The sequence below is a fragment of the Calidris pugnax genome, unplaced genomic scaffold (assembly GCF_001431845.1).
Source record: "Calidris pugnax isolate Ruff unplaced genomic scaffold, ASM143184v1 scaffold128, whole genome shotgun sequence".
Taxonomy (NCBI): Eukaryota; Metazoa; Chordata; class Aves; order Charadriiformes; family Scolopacidae; genus Calidris; species Calidris pugnax.
This window is the reverse complement of record NW_015090851.1, coordinates 2,797,746-2,807,146: the sequence shown is the minus strand read 5'-3', so window position 1 is coordinate 2,807,146 and position 9,401 is coordinate 2,797,746.

Below are 9,401 nucleotides of genomic sequence, written 5' to 3'. Positions count from 1 at the left end.
GGGGGGCCCCCCCCTGTGGCCCCCCCCCCCCCCACTTTGTCAGTCTGCCCTTGCAAACATCTGTGTAAAAGAGATGTTGCTGCGGAGCCGCCGGCGAACGCCTGCTTTTCGTCTGGTCCCCCCCGGCAGCCCCAGCTCTTGGCCACATGTGGCGGCTGCCTGGCCACAAGGACACAGCACAGGATGGCAGTGGGTGCCCAGGGGTCCCGAGAGATTTGGCCCCTTTCTGGGGGTGCTGTGGTGCTGGAGTCTTGCAGCTACTTGTTCCGCCGGCTGACACTCTTGTTGGATGCTGGACACAGGGAGATTATGAATAAACACATGGCATCAAATGAGAATGATAAGGCAGCTGATGGCTTCTCTGCTACAGGCTTTCCCATCCACCAAGTCAATGCCCCATCCTAACCGTCCTCCTTTATGTTTCCCCTCTGTTTAAAGGATTACCTAGAGAGCTCAGCAGTGATTTACGTACCTAAATACAACAAACCAGACTTGAAACAAACAGCTCCCGCACAGCCTTGGCGGTTGGGACGGTTCCTTCCACTTACCTAGTAAGCACTTTACAAGGAGCAAAGAAATACGCAGAAGGCAGGAAACTGGGTATCTGAACTGGGGGGGAAAAAAAGGTGAAAGGCTGCAAGAAACATTTCCACCAACCCTGTGCCTGCTAGCAACAGGGAGAAATATTTGAGCACCTCGCTGAGGATGTAAGAAAATCTTTCCACTGTGGTGGAGGATCTGAGTGAAGATTAAGGGTTGCTTTTTTTTTTTCTTGTTAATGTCTTGATTTGTTTCCAACTGAAATAAGTAGGGTAGAGGATAAGCCAATGGGCTCTTGACTGTCCCTCTGCAATGTGGGGCTTGAAGCCAATTGGAAATGACTCCTCAGAAGGTACCATCTTGGACACGGCACCAGACACCTATCCGGTCGGAATGCACCGCCGATGAAAGGATGATTTCTTTTCCTGCCCTGCCTCATAAGAGGATATTCTCGCTTCTCCACATGTGAAGGGAAGATGGGTCCCTCCCGTGGGGAATGTTACTGCTGGCCACCACTTCCTTTCTGAAAGCCCCATTTGAAAAGGAGGAAATAGTTGGTGGAGGAAGTTCCTGAAAAGGAATCTTTCAAATCCTTATTTTTGTCAGGTTTTTTTCAGGGGACACCCAATATGATGGAAATAATTGGTGTGCCTGCCTCAAGTGATGGAAAAATTGCAGAAAACTGCAAAGGGTGTGACAGCAAGAAAACCGGCTTATTCTCCATTTATTGTACAATATTTATCATCAACCCGTTTTGTATATTTTGCTTTCTTTTGTGTAATCTTATCATCACTGGGGTTGAAAACGATGTAATTTTTGCTCCTTTGAGTAGTTGCCAAAAAAGCACTTACGTCGGAGTATTAGTGTATCATTTGGCTAGCACATCACATAATGGTTTTTTTACAGCAAGTATTTAACCGTGTTTTCATCCTGTGGGAAAGAATGATGGGTCTGTTTTGTAAAAATAAGACCTTGTGGCAATGTGGACATGCAAGAGATAGAAACATAATGCAACAAATTAGTTTCAACACACAGAAATGAAGTAGTCCAGGCTCCATATACATTCAGCAGCGCTCGTTTCTCTCTCTCTCTTTTGTCTCTCCTTTTTTCTCTTATTCTGAAATGTATTGTTGGATTTTATGGGAAAATTTTGTGAGCAGAAACTGTTAGAATTCAACCAGCCACCTACTTGGCTTGGGCATGCAAGAAGATGTTATACTTGTATAACGTGTGTTTGTGTATATGTACGCACGTATATAGGTAAAAATAGTATTTATGAGTGCATGTGTGAGAGAGAGAATAGTTGTGGGTACCAAGCAGATATGATCAAATTCATCCATTTTGTGTGACTCGATGCAAGTTCACGGTGTTATAGCAAGAACTAAATTAGCTTTATTATAGGCTGAAAAGAGACTTTGGATTTTAGCAACAGAAACAGTATTGTGAAGCAGGAGAAATCCGATCATTCTAATTTCATCACAGAAAATGAAGACCTGGAGCAAAAAATAATTTGTCTTTAGGTACTTCAGAAATAATCAAGCAGTTAATCATTACAATTTGAGGTGAGCCCATCAAATATCTTCCAAATAGTGGCTAAGTGAATCTCTATTATAACCTGAAACCCGCCATTAACTTGAAGACCATTCATACTGTGATCCACATCTTTCTAATCTGTGTGTTTTATAACCTGCCCCAAATAACGGTCACTCTCACCTCTGTCAGAAAAAAAGTTAGAGTTGCTGTTTTAAAGTTCTCTCATTCTAAACTTTATTCTTTTTATTAAAATGTCCCAGTGAGTTGTGACTAAGGTTTCTTTTTCCTTTGTGTGTAAAAATTTACCAGGATATCTCTCAGCTTTTGCCAAGTAACTGTATAATCTGTTTGATGTCCACCTTCCTTCTTTCCACCAGCCACTTACCCGTTTGTGCACATTTGTGTTTTGTCATGTCTGAATTCAGACCCAGAGTCTGGAGATGCCAAGTACGTGCCTAACTTTACTTATACGGGAAGGAGTGGAGTTGAGCATATGGCTACATGGTTCCTATGTAAAATAAAAAATGCCATTCTGCAAATTTATTAGGGCTTTATAGTGAGTTATCATCAGTAGTTGCACTAAAAGACTCCGTAGCAGAGACTTCATGATGGAATGGGTTTTTTGCGTGTCTTGTCTTTGCTTGCTAATTTACAGCATTCCACAACTTCCAAAAACATCTACGAACTGTCCTCTGAAAGCCCTTCATCCTGAAAGTACAGGGAAACCATGCTGCTCGCTGGCATGAGTCAGGATGCTCAGAACCTGCCCCTTGGGTGCCCGGGTCCTTCCTTTGAATCAAGGGGTTTTATCATAACAAAACCAGCTTAGGGAGGGTTTCTCCAGAGTGAGTTAGTACTTAGGGGACTATTCTGCTTTGAAAAACTGGAAAGCCCCTGTTTGCACTGCCATAAACAAGTCATTAGAAAAATGAGGTGGAAGAGTGGGATGAAGACTATCCTATGGTGTCCGCAGTCCCACTGAGGACGATGTGTAAGCAGGAGGAAGATGCACGCAGTGTTTTCCTAACCAGTTTGCTTTCCCAGCCAATTTTGTTCTAGGTGTGGGCAGAGCTTCACCTTTCCTGTGCTGTAAGAAGAGTGATTAAAAGCAAATGAGAGAAGGTGAGTCAACAGTGACTAAAGACCATGCATAAATTCCTAACAAATGGCTGGCAGGGGAGATAAATAGCAGAAACATGAAGCAGCCTGATTTTACTTGAGTAACACTTTATCTTCACAGAGACGTCACCACTGTGTTACATCGTTTCCTCTCCAGATATGGCCATGGAAGAGCAAGACCTGCCCATAATGGGACAGCACGAGCAATTGGGATATTTTTCATGGCTGCCTTGGGAGTGCCACCAGCCAGAACAGAGCAAAGACTCGGGGCAGGAGGTGTAATGAAGAAGAGCTAATTAATGACCTTTGCAATAGTGCAATCAAGTCAAGCCCACCAAAAAATGATAAGTGAGGTAAGAGTTTGTTCAGGAGCTGTGTCCTGCCCGCAGGGTATAACCAGGCAGTTAGGTAGATAGAAGCAAACTTGCAACACTGGATTTTTTTGGAGGGCTTGTGTTATCCTTGATAAAAATCTTGTTGGTATTTGGGGCAGAATGGCTCTGCTGGACACTTAGCCGGGCTCTCCCTAAGCTCTTCCATTACTGTTCTGCCAAAATCCCGGTGTTTAGTTATTCTTGCTCCAAGTAAAATGCTCTGGCCTGGGTATGTTTCCTGAACTTCTAGGTGTTTCTTTACAATGCCCATGCAGAAATGAGGCTGTTCCTAGCAGGGCTGAATTCCTTTGGGGTCCCCGTCCCGTGCTGTGTGAGCCCTCCATAAGCTGCTGCTAAGCCCCATTCCCCACCAAGCCCCCCCATGCAGGTGCCCTTCTCTACTGCTGGGCCAGACCCTGTGTGGACCCCAAACATGTGCAGCCCAAACACAGTGGTGACTGTCGCCGCAGGGCTGGGCAGGTCTCAAGCCTTCCTCGTAAAAGTCTCTGGAATAGGTGTCTTGTGCAGAAATAAATATAAATAAAACCTAAGCTTCTAGAAGAAGATCTGTTTTGATGTCTGCCATAGAAACACCTCTCCCAACCAACCCCAATGAATTCACGCTGATTTTTAGGAAATATGCTATTTTGCAGGATGGCAGGAGCTGAAGGACTGAGCAGAGCCTTGTGTTGCAGTCAGAGTTCAAAAAGGTGAGTTCCCCCGAGAGGGGAAGATTGGTTTTCTTGTTTAGTGCCGTCTCCTGTTTAAACTCAGGGATTTGAATGGCCCACTTCTCTCTTCTTTCTTTCTTTCTGGTGGTTTTTTTTTTTTCTAAATACATTTATCTTCATGTCTGAAATATTTTGTGAACGTTGCTTTTTTTTATCCCTGGAAAGGGTATCTTTTAGATAAGTTCTTGTTTCTTGTGTTTCCTATCTAAAATTGTGGAAATGTAAGAGAAAAAATGTGCATTTTCATAAAACAGTCATCTGACATGCAGCTATAGTAAATGTACTTGCTCTGTTCTGTTCCCTCTTTATATTGACTTTCCATTAATATCCTGGCATACAAATACTTTTATATATATGTATATGAATATGACTGGCAACAGATAAAATAGGCTAATGGTAGAGAATATTGAGGGGATTTTAAATTCTTTAATGTGTTTTTCTAAACTTTTTGACCACTTAAGTGGGTATAGACAGGCATGTGACAGGTATGTTCACTCAGAGCCAGATGAAGGACTTAAATTTCAATTTTCAGATGACAAATGGTGCAATGAGTGATGCAAGTGACGAAAATTAGTTGCAGAAAATTAAAAAATGTATCCAAAACCATTGCAGACTCTTTACTTTCTGTTTTCAGGGAGAAAACAAAATTCATTAAATAAATAATTTGATCCAAATTATTTGTCCAGTCGCTGAGGGAGCTAACAGGGTGTCTGGATTTGTGTAATATTTTGGTTACAGCTATAGTGATGAGGAGTACAATGCAGAAGAGCTGGGGGTTTTGAGAAATCCTCTCTCTGCTTGGCTGAGAAGGAAGCACAGGCAATCTCCAAAGGTGCTATTTTCTCTTCTGGAAGTTTCTAAACCAGCTGCTGAATGTGGGGGGCCATTGGTGGGGGAGCCAACAAGGCTAGTCAATGTGGAGGAGCAATGTATGCTTCAGCACAGCACTGGTGTTGCTCGCAAGGGTGTCAGGAGAGCTTCTTCTGGTCTCCTCTGTGGCAACACAGCAAACTGCTCTGATCCTTTTCCACCATGAGAGGGGAAAGGGATGGCAGAAAGTACTTGGAGGGTTGTTGGCGCTGCCCTTTTGGGGATGGCCGTGGGGCTGCTGGCACCGCTGGTGCTCTGTCTGCTCCAGCCTCACCACCTGTGTCAGTAAGAAAAGGCTTTTCCAGTCTAAAAATAAGCAGCTGGTGTCTGGAGTCTGCTCGTGGGAGCGTGTGTCTGAGATGTAATTTGAACTTGATTGCAAGGGCCTCGAAACCTCTCCCGGAGCCGGTGCTGCCATCCTGGAGCCCGCTCCCCTCTCCCCCAGGTGACCAGGCTGTTTGCAGAGCCCAGGACTTGGTCCAGGTATGTTCCAGTCTCCCACCCAGGGACTTATCGGGCAGAGATGAGTCATGGCACGTTATCCCGGTTTAACTCCTCTCCCACTGCTTTGTATCAAGCTACTGAAACCCATTTGTTTGGCAACTGCCGAAACTTGACACTGATGAGGGTGAGCAAGGGAAGGGGGAGACCTGTTGTTTCCAAGGATGGTTCTTAACTGCAGAAGTTGAATGTTTGCTTCAGAGCCCTTTGGGAAAGCTGGTGGTGTCTTGGTGTTGTGAATGGAACCAACTTGGAAATTCTGTTTCTGAATCTTACCTTCCTTGCTTGGAAATAGTTGGATTGACCAGAAAATCACACAGGTTTTTTTCTTGCAGACTGTTTGTGTGTACTGGATGGGACCTTTCCTGGTCCAAATTTTTAATGCAGTTATTGAGTTAGAAGACAAGTGGTACTAATAGGGAGATGGGCCCATGTGCTTTGGTGTTGATCCCATCAACAAAATGCTGGTGCACAAGCCAGACTGTAACCACGGTTGTGGGACTGGCTGAGAGGGATTTCCAAGCAGCTTGAATAAACTATGTCCATCTTGGTCCTATTTTATAGCATGGAAATCAGAGTTTTGGAATATGTAGTTGGAAAACCAGGTGCAGCATAGATCCAATTTCCATTTTATCCAGATAACCAGATCTCAGAGAGAGGGGGTCTAACGGAAGCAACTTTGGCAGGCAACAAGAAGAGGCCCAGTCAAACTTCTCCGGTACCAACAAATTCCCCCAGCCTTCCATATAGTTCAGAACCATCTCTCCAACTCAAGGACCCCCTTGGCTATGGGTTTTCTGTGTCACAAAGGCTGGCTCTGACAAACATTTTTAGAATCACCATCTGTCAGCTTTTCCTTCAGGGATCCCCATTTACAATAGCTTGTATCCAGGCCATGTGCAAATCCCACTGGGCTGAAACTTGGCCCTGCACGAGGTTGGCCTGGATGCAATTAACAAACACAAAATTTATTCAATTTAGTTTGGCCAAAAATATAAGATTCTTTTGTTTGCAGATGCTGAAGTTTAGATGCCTTTCCAAACTTATCAAGGACAAGGGAACCACTTTGGAGAAAATAACAGCCAACCCAAAGTCATCCTAGAATTCAAATTGAACTGGAAGCCTACGCACCAAGTAGTTTGTGAAGCTTAGAAATGGAGTCCATTTTTTCTGATTACTTTAATTTTTGCTGCCATCTCTGAACTTCATTTATTCTAACTGGGCTTTAGACAGAAACGCTGAAACACCAGAAGAAGAAAACCAGCATCTGCAGCATCTATGTGGGCTCAGCAGGAAGTATCGGAAATCTCCCATGAATTTTTCAGTTCCAGGAGATTCGGAGAAATGTGGGACCCAAATCCTGGAGTGTGGAGGTTAGGACTGTCGTGGGAGCATGTCTAAATTGCTTTGATCTGGAGATCTGGCTGGAAATCTTGTAAGATCGTGATCTGTCTCTCTTGATTGTCCATTCAGGCCCTCCATTTTTTAGTTCTTATCTGCCAGACTCAAGCATGATAAACCTTATGGTGCCTGATTTATCTGTCTCAGAAAGATGAAGGGCTGAGTCAATCCTTCTGCATTCACATCTTTGTTTCCCAGTTCCCACAAAAGGGCCAGACCACTTAATTTACTCCTATCCTCTATGCAGGTACTCCAGGATAATAAAACAGAATTCATATATGGGACACGTGCTTTCTCCACACACTTGTAACCCCTATCTATGCCACTGACCCCTGGTCCAGGGAGGTTGCAATACTTCTACCTGCGCTGCTGGTTGGGATGAGGAGCTGAAGGAGAGGTCCTCTGCAGGTACCTAGCAGGAAGCAGGCGTGGGCAACCATCTAGTGCATTGCAAGAAGGATCAGCATGGCGCTAAATGCTTGCTTGTAGGCATCCCCCAGACTCCATTACTCTCGGAGAGACAACACTGGAGCATTTTGTAAAGGTGATTTAAAGAGAAAGTGGACCCGGACATCTCCAATGAAGCGAAGACCCAGAGGTGTTGGGGACGTTTGGCCACCCCTCCTCTGTACTCCCCAAACCTCCCTGCCATTAGAGGAGGGGGAGCAGATGGGGTGCGATAAACCCACCCGGCGCCTCCCGCAGCAGCCGGGCCATTGCTGTCAGAGTAGTTAGTATGCTGGGGCTGTGCAGTTCCTCTGCCATCTTCATTCACCTTAGAAATGTGGAGTTTGAATGGTTTATCTCTATTAATCACCAGCTCAAAAAGCTTTGTGCACCAAGGGCCGCAGATAATTAACTTCACTATACTGCTTGTCTTATCAGTATCAACCTCTTGTCCTCCTGTGAAATAGTTAAAACCATCAGCCCCTTTTTACTTTTCCATTTAACTCTAATGCTTTAACACTGATGTTCTAAATGGCCCTGCGATTCATACTTATTAGACAAACCTTTCTTTCTGCATCTCTTATATTTTTTGATAATTGGCCATGTACGTTTCTAAGGGGCTCAACAGCTTTTCATGCCACTATACTAATAATTAAAGGTTTCTTACAGCCTTTCAGATTTCTCTTTACCTTCTTTTCTTTGATAAGTGTAATTTGCTGTTTAATTGGGGAGGGGGGGAGAAAAGTGGTAGTAGCAATAGACCGACTGCTTAGGAAAAGGTTTTGTTTAACAAAATTCTCTAATTTTAAACAAATCTTCATTTCTTCCCCTTTTTTGTCCCTCCTCTTGCTCGAGCTCCCCTCCTCACACTGTAAAATGTTGTAACAGTCCAGAGAGAGGGATGGGGGAAGCAGGATGGGGATGTGAGATGTGTGGTGGAGGATGGACAACAAGCAGGAGACCAAGGCTCCATGTCCTACTCTCTATGCTCATGGGGCATAAACCTGGGTGTTTGTGCATCTGATGTTTATGCTATCCAGAAACACTTCTCCATTTTGTGCACTTTTATCCTCTGCCTGTCTCTTCCACAAGCCCTCCCTACAGTCCCCATTCCAGAGAGCTTTCCCTCCCTCTCCCACTTGCATTAATTGAGTTTTTTCCTTTTTTATTTTTTCTTCTCCCCTCATCCCCCTGCTGCAGGTTCTTCAGTTTCCACATCAATGTTTTGTCTCTTCCACCTTTAAGTCCGTTCACTCTCAGCTCATTTCTTGGGAAAGGTGTTTTGGAGAACTTGGAGGTAGGTGTATGGGGCAAGAATGGGATCTGGAGTATAGAAACTGTGCTGCTCTGACAGCTCGTCTGGCTCCATTCCCACAGGTGAGACCATTTGAGCTCAGAGCACCTAATGCCTTTGGTCTTCACTAAAGCTACTCTGAAAAATATTATGCAATAGCTCCCATTCAAATTTTAAAATTAATTCACTCCAACTGGATGTCTCTTTCCATGCACATAGATTTGACGAGCACTCATGATCTTGTGGGATATATGCTATGCATGCTTCCAAACCCCGGCTCCCAGCGTCATAGGATGGGAGGCTTTAACTTTCCTTCAAAACCAAATGTTTATGCAGTTGAGCAGGGAAGGATGGAAGTGTGACCCCAGCACTCTGAAATGATTATACAGAGAAAAACATCCAATGCTGTGTTTTAAGACTTCTGATTTTTACAGCGCCTCTTGATGTGGGAAGGAGGTGGGACCAAAGGGAAAAGAGAAGAGCTGGTCCAAACTTTTTGACTGTTGTAGATGGGCAACATAGTGTTGCACTCCTCCAGTCAACATGCAGGGACCATTTCTTATCAGTGCCAGTACTGAATTGCAAAACAAA